A 19,267-nucleotide genomic window follows, 5' to 3' on the forward strand; every position below is an offset into this window, starting at 1 on the left:
GTTGACCTCTTCTCCCTCTCAACAACAACATTAGATTTATATACCGCCCTTCAGGACAACTTAAAAGTATGTTATTATTATTCCCACAACAATCACCTTGTGAGGTAGGTGGGGCTGGGGAATCAAACCCAGTTCTCCATATTACAGTCCCGCCGCTCTTAAACCACTACACCAAACTGGCTCTCAAATGCCTCCCTTTTTTCCTTTCCAGTTGAATATTAGATGGTTACAAAACCATGGCTCTAACAGAACCAACTACAACTGTACCATGCTCTTGTTCAGTAACCATAATTAATGGATTGAGAGTGGGATGCATGGACACATGATACCCATCTGCTTTACCTATGGTAAAGCTTAATTCAGCACAGATGAAAACCATGGATAAAATTAATCAGGAATCAGGATTTTAGTCTGGGTTCAAAACCCTGATTAAGAAGGAATCCTGGTTAATGTTAACCAAGGTTAAGGTTGATACAGATAAGACTGATCCAAGGTCAAGGTAGACAAATGGAAATTGAGTCGCAGAGGTTATGGAGTACATGATCATTCATCCTGGTCCTTCATATATATTCCTGGAGATTTGGGGAGTGGAGCCTTGGGAAGGTAAAGTTTGAGGAGTTGAAGGACCTCCACTGGGTATAACATCATAGAGTCCACCCTCCAAAGCAGCCATTTTCTCTGTAGTATCAGTTGTAATTTTGAGAGATCTCCAGGCCCCGTGTGTGTGTATGTGACTGTACTGTATGTGTACAAAGTGCAGTCAAGACACAGCCAATTTATGTTGACTGCTGCTGGGATTTTCAAGGCAAGAGAAGAACTGAAGTGGTTTGCCATTGCATGCCTTTGTTTAGCAACCCTGGTCTTCCATGGTCATCTCCCATACAAGTACTAACCTGAATCATCCCTACTTAGCTTTCAATATCTGATAAGATCGAGCTAGCCTGGGCCATCCAGGTCATGGCTTATATATTATTCAGAAAACAGTTAAAGAAGTTGCACTGATGCTTCCACAATCCTATTAAAGAACCATAGTGTGATTACATTAAAACTCTTCTCCCATTTCCTTTTTTCTGGCACAATGCTTAAAAGTTCAAATTATAAAGTTAGCAAGGATTACTACTGAAATGTGCTGCTAACCCATCAAAAGATCACAAGTTAATTTTACACAATGAATACTTATAAAGCAAATTGCCTCCATCTGAAATTAACAGACAGATATTTGATAAGAACATACTGACAAATGTCCTAGAAATAACTATAATAAATGTGTATATATTTTGGTAATTTCTATCTCTAGAAACCCAACATTTAGATATAATCAGCATGATCCAGACCCTAACAAGTGTGTCCACAGGAAACAATACAAAGACTCTGTAGCATAACTGACAGAGCACATTCATCTGCCCCAATCCATCTCTTGGATATAATGTACTCATGTTGCCATGTCATGCTCAGCCTGGTCTGGTAACAGAAGGACAATTTTTCTCTTGCTCCAGGATTGTACAGTACCATTATATGCAGTATGTCCTCCCTGGAGCTCATAAAGGACAAAATTATATATAATTAGTCTTCTGAATCAGACCGGGGTCCACTCAGTCAAGCATTCTGTTTTTGACAATTCTGAGCCAGCTACATCCAGATGCTTTCAATCAATGCATGTGGATGAAAGTTACCATATGCTGCCACCAGAATTTGGTGCTAAGAAGGATATTGCTTTTGAACATGAACAATCTGGCAAGGCTGCTGTCGAGTGGGAGCAAACTGGAGATGTGCATCCTTATACTGTAAGAGCATATCTCAACATTAACTTAATCCTGGATTACTTGGCTGGGGGCAGGGGGGGGGCGGGAATGGAGTTCTACAAATCATCTATATACAGGTTCCAAGTCTAGCAGTTCTATATTGTTTTCTGGGCTACATAGCTTCTGTAAGACAGTCTACAAATTTTGTTACTGTTCCATACTAATAAGTTCAAACACAAACTAAAATGCACTCTCTCTAGCTTTCTCTCTCTCATGCAAACTTTCATATATCAAATTTACATAAAACTAAGACTGGAGGAAGAACTGGGATCACACCCAGTGGATCTGCCACTCCATGTTCATCTTATCTTCTGCACACAGCCTATGTATCTACTAGTTGCTTGACCATTTATTATGTCAGAAGATCTAATCAATGCATAGATGGTGAAAGCAAGACCACTGGGCAAAGGTTATGTTTGGTGTAGTGGTTAAGAGCATGGGACTCTAATCTCGAGAACCAGGTTTGATTCCCCACTCCTCCACTTGAAGCCAGCTGGGTGACCTTGGGTCAGTCACAGCTTCTAGGAGCTCTCTCAGCCCCACCCACCTCACAGGGCGATTATTGTTGTGGGGATAATAATAACATACTTTATAAACCACTCTGAGTGGGCATTAAGTTGTCCTGAAGGGCGGTATATAAATCGAATGTTGTTGTTCTTGTTGTTATTATTAATATTATTATTATGTGTTGAATGAATGTTGAACCATTGTGTAAAAAGGGCTACATGCACCTTTCTTAGGGACGTGTCTCATGGACCGTGCTAGTGTGGTGAAGCAGGGCATAGCTCTGCTTCTGAACATAGGGTAAAAGAGACTGGATTATGCCTCAAGCTGCTTTAAAAAAAACTACATTAGAAATGTATATGATAAGACAATAAAACGTAATTAATTGATCAAATAATTTTGCTTTTTCCTTAAGAATGTTTTGACTAAGCTTGAAGACTTACATATTAGCATGATTACAAAGTATTATTAAAAAGTTCAATCTAGAATGTGAAGTCCCTCCCATCCAAGAAATTGTTATTCTTACACAGATAGCCTTGCAGTGCTCCTTAATACAATTTAAAATAGTATCACAAATCTTTAAAAGACCTTAGGATACAGACTCATTTTAAAATACAAAACCTTTATGATGCTTTTTTCCTGGACAAAATGAAGCTGCCTTTTAAACCATATACTCTACAACACAAAGGAAACATATCATTATTGAAAGAATAAAAAGAGGGATTCTTCTGTCTTTCACAAAAAGCCATAAAATAAATCACCAGAGGATACATTCCTAGAGGCTGTATCTCTAATAACATACTAACCTTGTTTGTCAGTCATATTTGCATAGTTTATATTTATCTACCAGTTTTAAACAGCTCTGTTGAAACCTTCAGCAAAGAATTTCAAGTAAATATACTATAGTTCTGTCCAGAAAAGCAAGCAGTCCAAAAAAAAGGTATTCTTACCCCTATTATATTTCTCTGTTGATGCAATCCCATAGCTTTAAAGCCACTGTACTATAAAAATACATTAAAAAGCCCTCTCCTTTTAGCTAGCCTTTTTGAAAATGAGTAAGTAGCCTTTTTTAAAATGAGTAAATAACCAGAGAAGCAGTGTGATATGCAAGCAAACAGAAAATATTTACACTACTGAACATTTATAGAGCAAACTTAAATTATTAACAGGCAATCATCTGTTCTTTAAAGCATTTAAGTCCCATAAGAGATCTGAACCTGTCCTGAAAAGCTTTGTTACAATTTTCAGAATGCAGCAGTTTAATTTGAAAGTTAATGTTGAAAAAAGCCAAACCACACAGTTTGAAAATCTTAAGAAAACTGAGGAAGAAACATAGTAACAGTACCGGTGGAGAATTGTTTTAAAAATCAACTTGCACTCCTAATAACTAAGAATTCTGCCACATTTGCTCTAGATTGACAATAGCAAATACAACAAATTTCAGAAAAATATAGGGACAGCGCACATTTTCTTGTTGCAATATTGCATGGAAACAACATGTTGAGTCTCAAAAGAAAAATTGTAATACTGAAAGAGTACAAGAAAATATTTATGGCAAAGTTTATTATTCAGTATGTGATTTTTCAGTCTCAATCTGTGTCATAAGAATCACTCTGAAAACTATCCACAAGAAAGAGAAAAATATTTCTTTTAAACATTAGGGTCCAATCTGTTTAACCTCAATTTACCTTTATTGTAAGACGTATAACTTCAAAGAAGCAGCTTAGTTATGTAGAAAAGGTGACAAATGCAAATCATACATATATTACGAGCGACAACTATTTTAGGTTTTTTTTTCAATTGGCCTTTCTTCTCATATAACCTTTGAAAGCTGAATATGTTTTTATCAGACTGAAATATTAAACATGATATGAAATTAGAAACTAGATGGGAATTCCACAATGCATGACCTTATGTGGGTCTGGTTGCCTTTAAAATAGGGAAAGTGCATTGATATTTGGCTTTAAAAATGAACTACAAATATCATTTCCAAATAAAGCAACTTCTAAATGTGATCAATACAAATATATACACCCACACACAAACCATTCTACAGAGGGAAGACAAGTAGTAAACATGTTGTGTCAAGATTTAAGCAGAGGGCAGAGGTAGTATGTAATGCTTGCACAATGTCTCTATATAAGGTTTTGAGTCCAGTGGCACCTTAGAGACCAACAAGGTTTTCAGGGTATAAGCTTTCAAGAATCAAAGCTTCCTTCTTTAGATAAGGTACCATGGGACTCATATCCTGCTGTTCTACTGCAGACCAGCGCGGCTACCCACCTGCATCTGTATAAGGTTGATATTTTTGATCACATAATAATTGTGGAAACACCTGCTATAGCATGGTATAATAACTCTATCTTGGATGCCTACTACATGAGATTGCACAAAATCTGTCCAGTTCTTGCTTATACCAACAAAATCAGAACTTCTGCAAACAAATGCAAGTGAAACTTCTGCAAACAAATGCAAGACGGATCTTCCACCGTACGTATGGATCTTCCATTCAGACAAGTTAACACCAATATATTAGATGGAATATCATGGATATGACTGTATACTGATTATATGCTTGCCTGAACCTCAACAAGTCAAACTTGCACTAAATATCAACAATTATCCGGTCCTAGGATAAAGAGAATTTTTTAAAAACTTTCAACAAAAAGCAGCAATTATCCATTTCATTAAAGCCATTATCCTAGAGTAAGTTATTCAAGTCTACAAACCACAAGCTGCATCTTCAAGAAGAAGTCCATTAATTGAAATGAACTGCTATCTGAGATCCACCAGATACCTAAACTTAGTTCCTTGGGATTACAGCAATGTAGCACTATTAGAACCAAGTTCTGACTCCTCCCGTTCAACTTAGCAATGGTTATCTATGAACGATGATTACAGAAATCAATGACATATTAAACACTGGATTTATATTGGTTAAAATCCAAGTAGTTGGGTTCAGCTGAGTGGTATGAATCAGGCAGCAATTAAAGCAAATTATAACAAGGCTCATGCTGCATAACACTTCTCTCATAAGTGGCTGATTTTAAAATGCCTATTTGTAGGATCAGCATCATTTACTGGAAACTGGAAGGTCAAAATATTCATGCTGGCATTTTATAATGGTAGGCTGAACAGTAACTATTTACATGCTGACATTTCTACTAACATCAGTGCAAGGTGAAGTGTTGTTTAATATAGAAGTAGTGAATTTAGAGTGATAAGCCTTTTGGAGTAAAAGGTTAACAAACTGCTATGAAATACTGTACTATGCATCCATCCCATTTTTATTTTGGTTTTGAATGAAATGTTCATTGGGATGCACTGGTGTTAGGAGTTTATGACTACAGGTTCAAGAATCAAAGCCTGCTGAATCATAAATTAATGGGTCCGATGTAGGCTCATTAAATACATTGATTCAGTTATTTTATCAGGCTTGTTTAAACTCTTCTATTTTGTCTCTTACTGAAAACAAAACACACACACACCTTGTTATTGAAAGCTACATTCCTGAACAATCTGTTATTTGGTACATAAACACTGTGGCACACAATATTAAAATTATATATTGTTGTGTCATAACTAGCAAAAAAGATATATTGCCTGAAAGAGACTTAAATCTTTATAAACAAGGCACAGAACAAAGCATTTATAAAAAAAACAAAAGGTACACTAACTGTTGTTCAAAGTATTTATACATACGAGACCTCAAATCTTTATGCTGCAAATATCACATTTAAAACAGTTGGCTTTTATCAAACCTCTAACAGGTTTCCTTCTATTATTTACTATGCTGAATTATTTCTACTTTTGAAGCTCTGAAGCTTTACAACTGCACAATTCTAACATCCACATCAATATGCTACTGAGAGGTAACACCCAAAAATGGTTCATGGGAAAGCTGCTACAAAAGGAATTAATTCACAATTCCTATTTCTGCTCAGCTATCTGTACTCTTTCTAACCAATGATAGACATAGATTTTTTATAACAGACAATACTTACAAATGACACCTTCTACAAGCCATTGTTGATTTTTAAAAAAAAATTCTTTGTCCCTTTTCTTCTTTACAACAATCTGAGGTAGAGCACGTCTCTCTTCCAAGAATCACAATTCACATTCACAGCTTTCACATGCTTGTTCACGTTCAATCACAGAAGAGCAACACAGATAAGGGAGTCTGTGATGTAACCAGCATCAAATGCTGCATCAGATGAAGCCAAAGGCTCTGAGGGGTTATATTTTGCAAAGCCAAAGGTTTTTCTGAGGAGGAGGATTAGCAAATGAATAAGCTGCTAGTACAGGCTTCAAACAGTTATATTCATTTATGCTTTGTCTTATGGGAAGTCTTCCATTTATAATTTGATAACAGTATTAAAATGGAACTCCAATTGTTTTTTAATGATATTCTGTTTCATATTTTTTTAAAAATCAAATGATGCAGTTTTAGAATTCACCATCTTTTTATGAACAGTATAGTACAGTCCAAACTAGGAAAAAAATCATTGGCCCTTTAATCTCCATGGCAACAGCAGCATCTGTGGAGGCATATTCTACACCCTTCTTTACTGCAAAGTCAATTTCTAGTGAGATACTATGACAGAAAGTGATAAGGAAGAGAAACTATTTATTTTTAAGAAACAAAAAGGAGTTTATATTTATTAGATTAAAATCCAGTAGTCAATAGCACTATGCCTATTTGTCCTATTGCAGAAGCTCTATCTCATAATTTATCCAGATATCGAGTGTTTTGGAAAAAAGCACACATATCTCAGGGTGAATAACATATACAGCATACATTATATATCTTCTGAGTCATTTTAAAACTTTCAACATATTAAGTCACAACCTAACAGCTAAATTATACTTTAACATACATTTTACTGCAGTACTCATACAAAATAAAGATGGCATAGGGAGTCACCTAGAGCTCTCAACGCTGCTCCCTTTTATTAGCATAGAGAGAAAGCAGATCTGAAGAAAGCAGACCTAACATCCTGCTTTCTTTGGAAACCTCTGTGTTTGTACCTTTCTTAATTCAAAACTTTCCAGTAAGATACATGAGGAATCAATTCACCCCTAACATTCTTGCTCCCTACCAGATGAGAAAGAAGAGCTTACAGCCTCTACCTCCATTTTAGAGCAATTCAGAGTTCTCTGAACATAATTAAGATAGCCAATCTGTCTCCCTTGGCTTATGAGTCACTATAATGACCATCTGTTCCCATTACTAAATTAAATATATCACATGGACAGCTCATATTTGTGGATAAGATGTGAATTCAAGGCTATTCCACAGGATGGAAACATTTCAACTAACTAGAAAAGGAACTCTATCAAACAAATGTTGGTTATATCACTACAATGCCTACTTAGTTAGGCAGCAAAAATACAAGAATTTTTATATACCCAGAAAAATGTATCTATTTGGATTAGCTTTTAGTTAACCCAGCAATCTGTATAGAAGCACTGCTCCAAGATGACCAATACTTTACCAATGTTCCATATCCCTTTTTAAAATGTCTACTTTGTGTTTAGATGCTCAGCAAAACCATAGTGCTCATGGAATCATAAAATTGGAAGGTACATCCAGAGTAATTTAATCCAACCCCCTGCATAAAGCAGGAAATTCACAACTACCTCTCCCTCACACTCTCAGTGCCCCCTGCTCCATGCCCAGAAGATGTTTCAGGTAGTATGCTAATAATATTATTATTTATTTAATTTCAGCTTTTATAATGTGCAATGACAGGTTGTCTAAAAGTAAGGTTTTCACAGAGTACCGAAAGGCTGATTAACTTAGCTTGCTTAACAGAAACTTGGCTAGAGGAATCACATAATGACTTTCAATTTCAATTGATGCCAGGGCCAAACTACAAGTGACGGATGACATAGGTCACTTGTCAGCTTCCCTCAAGTTTTGGTGGGAAATGTAGGCAGCTTGGCGAAATGTTGGACAAGTGACAGTTGAAAAGTCCATTGGACAGCAGTCGGAGAGCCAAGCTGCAAGACCAGGACACCTACATTTCCCACCAAAACTTGAGGGAAGCTGACAAGAGTCCAACCTGTGTCATTCGTCACTTGTAGGCTGGCCCCTAGTTAAGTATGTGGCCTTTCATTAGCCCTTGAATAGAAGGATGAGAAGGGTATGTGTATGAGAAACTATGACCTTCTGAACGTTTCTCTGAGAGTTTCTCTTATTCCATCAGCTCCTGGTGGAAACAGTAGTTGTTATTGATAGCATGTATTCTATGGTGGATGCCCTGACCTGGATAGCCCAGGTGAACCTGATCTCATTAGATCTCAGAAGCTAAGCAGGGTCAGCCTTGGTTTGTAACTGGATGGGAGACCTCCAGCAAAGACGAGGGCTGCAGAGACAGGCAATGACAAATCACCTCTGATAGTCTCTTGCCATGAAAACCCCACCAGGGGTCGCCATAAGTCAGCTATGACTTGAGGGCACCACACATTCTGTGGTGGGTACCAAGGGTTTGCTGTAGGATTGCCAACTCTAGGTTGGAAAATTCCTTGAGATTTGGGGATGGATCCTGGGGAAGGTGGAGTTGGGGGAAGACAGGGACGTCACTGGAGTATAATGCCATAGAGTCCACCCTCCAAAACACCCATTTCCTCCAGAGGAACTCGTCTCTTGTAATTCTGGGATCTCCTGTAATTCTGAGAGATCTCTTGTAATTCTGGGAGATCTCCAAGCCCCACCTGGAGAGGGCAATCCTAGCAAGGTTGGGTCCTGCTGGTTTACTGTTCACCTAGCTTACCAACAAGTGACTTCCACTGACACACATTATCATAATGTGCTTGATCAGCTTATGTACAGGGAAATGGCTCATGTGCAGTAGCCTTACTCCCCCACCCCTTGCATGCATAATCACCAGACAAATGCTAAATGAATGTAAAATTGTACTTTGTGCTTTGGGGGTGATGATTTCTGTTTACTCCAAGGACAACAAGAAACCTTGTGCTACTGGGCCATGCGTGACATAAACTTTTCCATCAGGGTCTTCACCTGTAAGTGGAAGCATGTCTATCCCAGCCCACTTCTACTCTCCAATATCTTATTAATCCTGAGGTCCCTGCAGTTAACACTACACAAAAGTGAATACCTTCCGTCGCATGATCTTTGCACCTAGTTCTAATTCTAGTCTGAAGTTCTAGTCTTCAGTGGGATTTACTCTCCAGTATTTGTGCAGTGGATGGCAGTCTTATAAAGGAATCCTAAATATGTCTCAATAATTCTTCAATGGGACTAACTCCCTAGCAAGTGTGTCTATGTGTTTAAAGTGCTATCAAGTCACAGCTAACTTATGGCGAACCCATAGTTTTTCAGGGAAACAGATGAACACACATGCTTGCCATTCCGTGCCTCTGTGTAGCAACTCTGGACTATCTTGGTGATTTCCCATCCAAGTACTAAACCAGTGCCAACCCTGCTTAGTTCCGTGATCAGCCCAGGTAGCTTAATCCCATCCATGGTAAGAAGTCTAAATAGACTTGTGTGGAACTGATTCCCCTAAAACAGTGTGCTCTGTTGCAGCATTTCTTTGGCTCTATATTAGATTTCTGCTGCTTTTAAATCTTTGCAAATTTGCATTTGTATACCCTATTACATTGTTTATTGAAATATCTTTGAAATTGACTGTGCTGACTCGCCTTTGAAATTCGCCTTGAGTCTCAGTGAAAAAAGTGGACTATAAATAACAAATAAATAAAATAAAATGTTAAGAAACAATTTAAAATATCATTTTAAAACTAATTTAAATTAAAAACTTTTAAAATAGTATTGAAACAATTCAATAAACAAACATTCAAACACACAACACAAAGAACAGGGATGAAGAGCAATAACAGTTATTGGGGGTATGCCAGACAAAACAAAAAAGTCTTCACCTGCTGGATGAAGATAGCAATAGAGAAGAACAGACAAATCTCCCCAAGAAAGGAGTTCCAAAGTTTTGGTGCCATAACTGAGGTGCTGCCACCTTCAACAAAGTAAGGCCTTCAAAGATGCCTGGAGTGAACAGGGAGAAGGTGGTCTTTAAGATATGCTTATCCCAAGTTGTATAAGGCTTTAAAGGTTTACACCAGCACCTTGAAGTGGGTCTGGAGACAAATTGGAAGGCAGTGCAAATGGAACAAAATTGTAGCGATATCGTCCTTATGCCCCACTCCAGTCAGCATTTTGGCTGCAGCATTCTAACTGAAGCTTTTGGACAGTCTTCAAAGGCAGCCCTACGTACAGCACATTGTAGTAGTCTAATCTAAATGTTACCAGGGCATGTACTACAGAGGCAAGATCTTTCAAGGTCAGGAAGGGCCAAAGCTGGTGAAAGGCACTACTGGCAACTGCTGTCACATGTTTATCTAACAAGAGGTCCGGGTCCAGCAGTACCCCCAAGCTACAAACCTGCTCCTTTAGGGAAAATTCAACCTCATCTAGAACAGATTATGATTCATTTCCTAGGCCAGAACTTCCCCCCCCCCCCACCACCCATAGCACTTCCATCTTGTCGGGATTAAGTTTCAGCTTGTTAGCCCTCATTCATCCCAGAACTGCCTCCAGGCACTGGTTCACAGTTTCCACAGCTTCCCTGGGATCTGCTAGTAGTGCAAGAAAGAGATGAGTATTATCTGCATATTGGTGGCATCTCAGCCTGAACCTCTGGATGACCTTTCCCAGCAGCTTTACATAGATGTTGAAAAGTAGGGGAGACAAGATGGAATCTTGAGGCACCCTATAGGCCATAGGCCAAGAGCCAGACAAGCAGTCCCCCTCTCTTTGTGCTCTATTATAACACCACTACCACTAGTAACAAAGCCTGTTGCTGGGAAAAAATACAACAGGCTCTAGAAAGGGAAGGGCAGGCGGGGCAGGCATTGCTGCCTCTGCCATACCCTGATCTGGTCAAGGGGAGGGCAGGGTGGCAGGACCCAACACTGCCGTCTTTCCTGTGCCACAATCTGGGCAGGGGGAGGGCAGGGTGGCAGGGCCTGGCACTGCCCCCTCCCCAGTGCCCTGATCAGGGAGGGGGGAAGGCAGGGTGGCTGGGCCTGGCATTGCCCTCTCACCAGCATCCTGATCTGGGCTGGGGAAGGGCAGCAGTGCCAGCAGATCTCAGTGGGGAAGGGCTGGAAGGTGGGCCCATCTGTCCTGCTGCCTGCATTGTGCAGGGTGTTGGGTAGATTGCCCTTGGCTCCATGTCTCTATGGGACTAAATTGTCACTGAAGGATCCTAGACTGAAAGTAGCATATGAAATTGAAATTTTATCACATTAACATATCAATTTCATTTTATCCTATCCTTTCCTCATGGTATACATGGCTCTATTTTCATTTTACCCTCACAACCACTCTGTGAGGAAGTTTAATTTTTATACAAAAATGTAGAGTTGTTGTTGTTATTAGGTCCACTTTTCTCACTGAAACTCAAGGCGGATTGCACAATGTAAGACAAATGCAACCAATAGCTGGAATATCCAAAGATTAGAAATCTGAAAACAGGCAGAAAAAAGCTAAAAACCAGGCATAAGCGTATTTAACCATGACATATTACAATAATGCAGAAGTTTACACAGTAGGAGCATACTTACAGCAACAACACACAGCACACAGCAGTATATTCTACAGTCCTTATCCCTTTAACAAAGTATCTTTTTGAACCATTTCCTTACAGGATAGCCCTCTTACCTATGTAAAAAAGCCCTTCTGAATAATGCAGTTTTGTAGAGTTTGTGAAAAGCCAGGAGAGTGAGAACACCCCTATCCTCTTCAGGCAGACCATTCTATAAGATGAGGGCCACAACAAAGAATGTGAATGTACAGACAATCATTGATATTGCCCATTTCCAGTGTGGCACCTGCAGAACACTGTGCTCAGATGAGCAAAGCTGCCATGGCAGAGCATAGGGAGAGAGGCAGTCCTGCAAATGTGAGGGACCAAGGCCATGAAGACCTTGTATGAGTCAGCCAACACCTTGAATTGAGCTTGGTAACTTAGCAGCCAACAGAGTGACTGCAGAATGGAAGTAATATACATGTTCTATATGCATTTAAACAATAAATCTTTGAACTCTAGATCTTTAAACTACAGGATTATCATAGAGGTCTTAAAAACTTGTTCATTTTAAGTCTGTGATTGCTGCTAAATGCTCACTTTGATCTCTGCCTTTTGCATGAGCTATACGAAGATGCTTGTGTAAATATTGTGAATGCAACGTATTTGAATGGTTTGAAGGATTATCAGGCATCGACTAAAAAGTGACATCTTTGAAAAAGCATTGAGAAACAGGAACCTAAACAGAATCAGTCGACCTGTAAGACGATCACAATACGCTGGACCTTTCTTCCAAAGCTGGTTATCTTATCTATTCAGGAACAGAGATGGGCACAAAAAAAATGAACATGATGTTCGTTGTTTGTTGCCATCCACAAACAGGGACTCATGAACACTTACGACCATGACCTGTTCATGAACATGTTCATAGTTGGCTGTTTGTGGGGGCCAGCAGGCTCTCCTCCAGCCATCATCCAAGTTTGGTCAAGATCCCTACTGCACCACTCCCAGAAACCTGACCTGAGCAGGCAGCAGGAAAGGTACCAATAATAAATAATAGCTTGGCCCAGAGCCTGGCAGCAGCCCTGGAACTTGAAGGGATAGATCCCTATCCCACCACACACAAAGAAAATCCAAGCTCCAATGCACTTTCTCTATCAAAATGCCAACAGCAGCTCTCTCTCTCCCTCTCCACTGCCTGCAAAGCCAGAGCTGCGAGCCCTCCCCCCTCCTGCTCTTTGCTCCCTTGTAACAAATTTGGAGCGCCACACTCGAAAGGAAGACCTGCCTATCAAGCTAAATTGGGCTTAGATTGGGGTTTCCAGGGCAACAGCAGGAGTTCAGACAGAGTTCAGACAATCCCTGCCTAAGTTGCCAAGGGAACTGATTGCAGGTGCCAGACTGTTTGGCTTGACGAACAGCAACGAATGAGGCTTGCAACGACCACCTGTTCGTTTAGAATGGGGCCTCACAAACAGCTTGTTCGTGAACAGCAGATTGGGCTTTTTGTGGGGGGGTTTTTTGTTCGTATTGCTGCTCATGCCCATCTCTATTCAGGAACCATACTGCACACAAGGATCTCTCCTGGCTCCATAAAGTAACGTTGTGAACTTTTATGAATGAAATTTTATGAATGAACATTGTAAATTTGTTGCTGTGACTTATATCCAGGACTACACCTTTATGTATAACTATTTACCTTGTATGTTATTTACTCTGGGATTAGTACAATATTGATTAACAGCACTTTAGGTGTAAGATACAGGAATAGTTTCTATGTACACATTATAATGCCCTAGCACTTTAATGTATGGTCCTGATAGGTTAAAGTAGTAGAAGGTTATTAACTGCATTAGGCAATTTAATGTGTGGTATCACTCTATAAAAATTACAAATAATTCTACATAAATTAACATACTAAATGACTTTGAGATAAGGTTTATTTGTTATTTTGATTGGTTTTTTTGTTTAGTCAGGTTCACGACAGAGTTTGGTTTTTTTCCTGCCTTCCTTTTCCTTGGCAGCAAATTCAGAAAACAGATAATTAAAAGACATTTCTCTTGAAGATCCTATTCTATAGATAGCCTGAATTGCAGCATTATTAACAATAGCTTATTTTTAATCAGACATCAAGTTTCTCTAAACTTGGATTTTGCTTTTGAAATGTTTCTGTTGAACTATGGTGACCTTTAAGTCCTTGATGGAATGTCCTGGTAGATTGAAGTGTTCTCCCACTGGTTTCTGGATATTGCCATTTTTGATGTGGGATTTGTGTCTGTTTATTCTTTTACGCAGAGGTTGGCAGGTTTGTCCAATGTACAGAGCAGAGGGGCATTGTTGGCACATGAGGGCATATATCACATTGGAGGATGAGCAACTGTAAGAGCCAGAGATTGTGTAGGTGATGCCACTGGGTCCTGTAATCGTATTTTCTGGATAGATACGTGGGCAGAGTTGGCCATCTGGGTCTGTTGCAGGGTCTGGTTCCTGTGTTGGTGGCTCTGTTAGCTTGTTTACGGTTGTTAGTGAAAAGTATTTTAAGGCTGGGGGGCTGTCTGTAGACAAGAAGATGTCTTCCACCCAGGGCTTGTGAGACAGAGGCATTGTTTTCCAAAATGGGCTGTAGATCACTGATGATACGTTGGATAGGTTTGAGCTGGGAATTATACGTGATAACCAGTGGTGTTCTGTTGTTGGTTCTTTTAGATTTGTCCTGGAGTAGGCTATTTCTGGTTATTAGTCTGGCCCTGTCTATTTGTTCCCTCACTTCATTTGATGGGTATTGTAGCCCCCAAAATGCTTGTTGTTAATCTCTTAAGTGAGTGTCCCAATCAAGAGTATTGGAACAGATACTATTGTAATGTAAGGCTTGGCTGTAGACAACTGACCGAGTGGTATATTTTGTGTAGTAGCTGGAGGCATGTAGATATGAGTATCGGTTGGTGGGTTTCCAGTATAAGGTGGTCTTTATCTGTCCATTATGCAGTTGTACAGTGGTGTCCAGGAAGTGTACCTGTTGTGTAGAGTGGTCCAGGCTCACGTTGATGGTGGGATGAAAGTTGTTGAAATCCTGGAGAAATCTCTCAAGGGCTTCTTTCCCATGAGTCCAGATGATGATGTCATCCAAGAACCTCAAGTACAGGAAAGGTTTTAGTGGATGGGAACTGAGGAAGCACTGCTCCAAGTCTGCCATGAATATGTTAGCATACTATGGTGAATTTATTTCAAATTTGCCAACAACGTATATCTACAGGTCAACAGCATAGCCATGGGCACACACATGGCACCACAGTATGCTAACATGGCCTGATCTCTTTTAAACAATCATCTCTTTCTGTGGCAAGTGCTCCCTGGGGTTCATTATTATGTTATTTTTCTTTTTTATGCCACTTTTAAAAAGTGCTTAAATTATGAAGTGGAATCTAGAAATGGGAGAAAACCTCAGTGCAGAGTATGACAGTGAATCCAATGTATAACAAGATAAAGTTTTTCTGTGGAATACAGTATTATACAACTGTCTCTCAACTTCCCTCCCCAGAGATCATAAATTTCCCAATGGGAGATAATACGTTGAAACTGAGTGTTAGTTAACATTGCGGGGGTGGAGAGTGGATTGTAGGGAGGGGTTGCAGGGAGCCACATTAGACTCCCTTCCTCCCTCACATCAGCTGGCCCCACTTTGCCCTACTTTCTCACAGGTTTGGACTGGAGGCTGTGGCAGCATTACTTCAGCTCGCTGTCCCAGGCCAGTCTCAGCATGGCTGTGGCCGTCTCTCCTCCAGCAGACTTCAACTTTGCTGTCACTGTAGTCATGACAGCTTCTCCTCTCACTCCCCCCTCCCAGTCTCAGAGCAGCTGTAGCCATTTCCTTTCCCCCCTCAACTGGCCTTATTCTGGAAGCAGCTGAGAAGAACCGCTGGCTTCCAGGTAGCTCAACACGCAGCCTCTTTCAACCCAGATTTAAAGGAATCCTTACTTACAGTTAGAGCCAGTGAACGAGACATGGTTCAATCAGAAGCAAGATACATCTTTATTGGTCCAGATTTATTTGTAGACTAGCGTGAATTCATAATAGCTGTTGCATCCTTGCTTGAGGGGGTAAGATGCCGAACAAAGGGAGGAAGAGGACCATCAACTTTTAACACCTTCACAGGAAGCCTACAATAAACTTCTATATTGGAGGGGGGACTACAATTTCCATGAGTACCAATTGTTAAAGGGACAGCACATAGTTCTGACTACACAGATACTGAGGCTTTCTAAGCTGTGGTTACAGTACAGGCCTCCTGCTTTGTTGTTGCTGCATGTTTCCTGTTTCTCCCTCTCACCTGTCTTGGTGCATCTGTTGCTGCTTCTCTCTGTTCTCCTTAATTTTCTCCAAAGTCTCCTCCAGGCTGCTATCTTTACTCTTCTTGCCTCCGCTGCTGCCATTGTTGATGGCAGTAAATGTAAGTGGCATTGGGGATGGGAAGAGATGAGGCCTGCTCCCAGGCCAGACGTTGGCTGGCCACTGGGTTTTGATGCAACTGGTGGCCAGGATGGGCTCTGTTCCTCTAGGGGTAGTGTGCCACTTTCAGTGGAGCCTGTGGAGTTAAGTGGTTTTTTTGAGAGGGGGATTTCTCCCTCATTGTTCTTCCAGGTTTCTCTGGGGGATTCCCTAAGGTGTTAGCAGTCAACCCTGACCCTCACGCTAACAGGGAAGCTTATGAACATGGCTATATCATAAGTCCTTCTCCTCATGTTTTAAACACAGAAACGCTGCCTGGCGAGGCAGGAAATGGCTGCCAACCCCTAGCCGGGAGTTGGAAATTACTGGCATGTGAGTCATAGGCTCAGCCCCACACCCCTAGAGATATGCAAAGATCTTAGGACAAAGGGTCTTCCAGGAGTTCCTGAATTAATCACATTCACACCCTGCCGATCTTTCCTTATCCACTCTCCCAATCTAGGCTATTCATGGATCTGATAAGCCCCACCTGTCTAGCCATTGCGGGCCATCAAGCATCTTTTTACCTTTAGTAACATCTAGGAAGGTCTAATCAAACCTTTCCCATTTTATTGTCTCACCTCCAGAGACAGCCATTAAGTCACTGTTTTTGTGCAGAAGATGCCATCTTGCCCCAGGGTATGTTCCACAGTATAATTGGGCTACCCTCTGCCACAGTTGTGTGTGTGAGTTATTGGATCTGACCCACCCTCAGATGTGTGTCTGAGCCTTTCTGTAACTGCTGCAAAGCACTGGTCACTCAAAGCTACTATCTCACGGACATCTCCTACCTTCTAGACTAGTAAATATTATCCAACCCTATACTACTCTCATTTTCCATTCTGTTTTCTAGTTAGCTCTGTGTGTATGTTGTGTGTAATTTCCTATGTGTTTGCTTTTGCTACAATACAAAACATTTTCGTTGAACATCCTCTTGTTTTTATTAAGAGTTCTCTAGAGGAATGATCCTCATATACACAGGTGGAGAAATCTTGCTTTGTTACCCCCCTTGCTGCTCCTCCTTGTATGCTAATTCCAATGCACAAGGAGACCACCTATTTGGGTAACAAAGGTTGCCATGCCAGTGCAAATCAGTGAGACCCCATAATTGTAAATGGATTATAGTAAAAAAAGAAATGGGTGTTTAGAAAGCTGCTAAAAGCCAAACAGCTGGAGCCTTTCAGCAGGATACCTTGAGCAGCAGCATGCTTACTGTCATCATAACAGCCTCCTCAGTCACTCCAGGACAGATAAAACACACAGAGAGAAAACAGCAGGGGCAGATCTTTTTCACACTTGCTGTTTTATTTTGTACATTAGGGAGGTTTTCTAAATATCGTGCTCCTGAGAGAAACACTTACATGTTAAAAACTAAAGTTTCCTCAATAAATAGCCCTGGTATTTGTATCATGCCTTTTGTGTAACTGTAGGCAGACTTAAGTCATTGAAGAGTGTTGCAGAAAAACACCTAGCAAAAAAGACTGCAATCACAATGTGCCAGTTCGATGAACTACTCCATTCCATCGGATTTAGAGAATGTGTTTACTACACATAATGCAAATAATTAGCTATTTTCCATGTGCTCTTAGCTCATAAAGGTAACTGCTATTTACTTGAAAATTATTAACATTGCATCTCAACTGTTTACTCTGACAAGCTCAATCTCATAATTTTGTTTCATTAAACCACTTCTCCACTTCACACCTCTAGTTTTATTGCCACTGAAAATTTCTTATGGGTTCTATCCATAAAAAAGCAGTTAACAGTTTAACATGTGGAGAAGTAGTACAAAAAGGAGAAATGCCTTTGCTAACAGGATTCTATATATGAAGTTTCAAATTAAATACAAATGAAATAGAGGCGACAAATGTGCAAACTGATTACAGAATAAAGAGGGGAGGAACAAAGGCACATGAATGGTCAGAACAGCTGATGTGTTACTGGCAGGATAAGCAACTAATATAAAAGCCCTTACAAACATTCTCTCCTTGGTCAGAGAAAGTAGGAGAGGGGAAAAAATAACCTTCAATAATTGCTTCATCTAGTTTGCTGGAGCAGGCAGAATTACTTAAGAGGGACAGAACAGACATCCTGTCAGTCTTTGGCAGGTAGAATCCCCAAGTTCTCCACAGCAACCACACAGGTGTATTGGTTGAAGTAACTTTATTAGAGATCCATCAAGATCAAGGTGCTCAGACAACTGAATTAGCAGAAGTGACATAAATGGGGTTGGTGATGTTAATTATAGGGAAAGTTCCCGCCATCAGGATAAGGAGGACCAGTACATAACACAGAATACATTCATGGCAGATATGCAGACAGGCATATATGACACATTCTTCAGCTGCATACTTCATTTGTTTTACTGCATGGCACCAGTCTGATTTGCAGGGCTTTTTTTCTTGCAAAAGAGGTGGTGGAACTCTCTATTACTATCTATTACTATCCCGGAAACACACAATGACGTCACTTGCGGAAGTGATGTCACTTCCTGTAAATGCTGGGGGGGCATGGGGGGCTCCCAGAAGTGACACCATTGTGCAGGGTGCGGCCACCCCTGGAGCACTCACTAATGCTCGTATTCGTTACTCTACAAGTCTTGCAGAGGTAAAAGCCACTCCAGAATGCAGCAGGTACAGCCTTCAGCTCTGACACCCATCCAGCCAAAGTAAAAATAAGAAGCTTTCCAGATTACATTAAATGACAGCCGGGGGTGGGGGGTATTTCCCTCCAGAGTGCCCTCAGAAATGTATTTCTAGGGCCGTCCTGGAAGATGTGGTTGCATTATACAAATCAACTGATGTTTATTTGCAGTCTCCCATTTTCTGAAGACCATGCCATTTAGGGTTGCCAGCCTCCAGGTGGTGGCTGGAGATCTCCCAGAATTACAACTGATCTCCAGGCCA

This window comes from Eublepharis macularius, chromosome 4 (genome assembly GCF_028583425.1).
Source record: "Eublepharis macularius isolate TG4126 chromosome 4, MPM_Emac_v1.0, whole genome shotgun sequence".
Taxonomy (NCBI): Eukaryota; Metazoa; Chordata; class Lepidosauria; order Squamata; family Eublepharidae; genus Eublepharis; species Eublepharis macularius.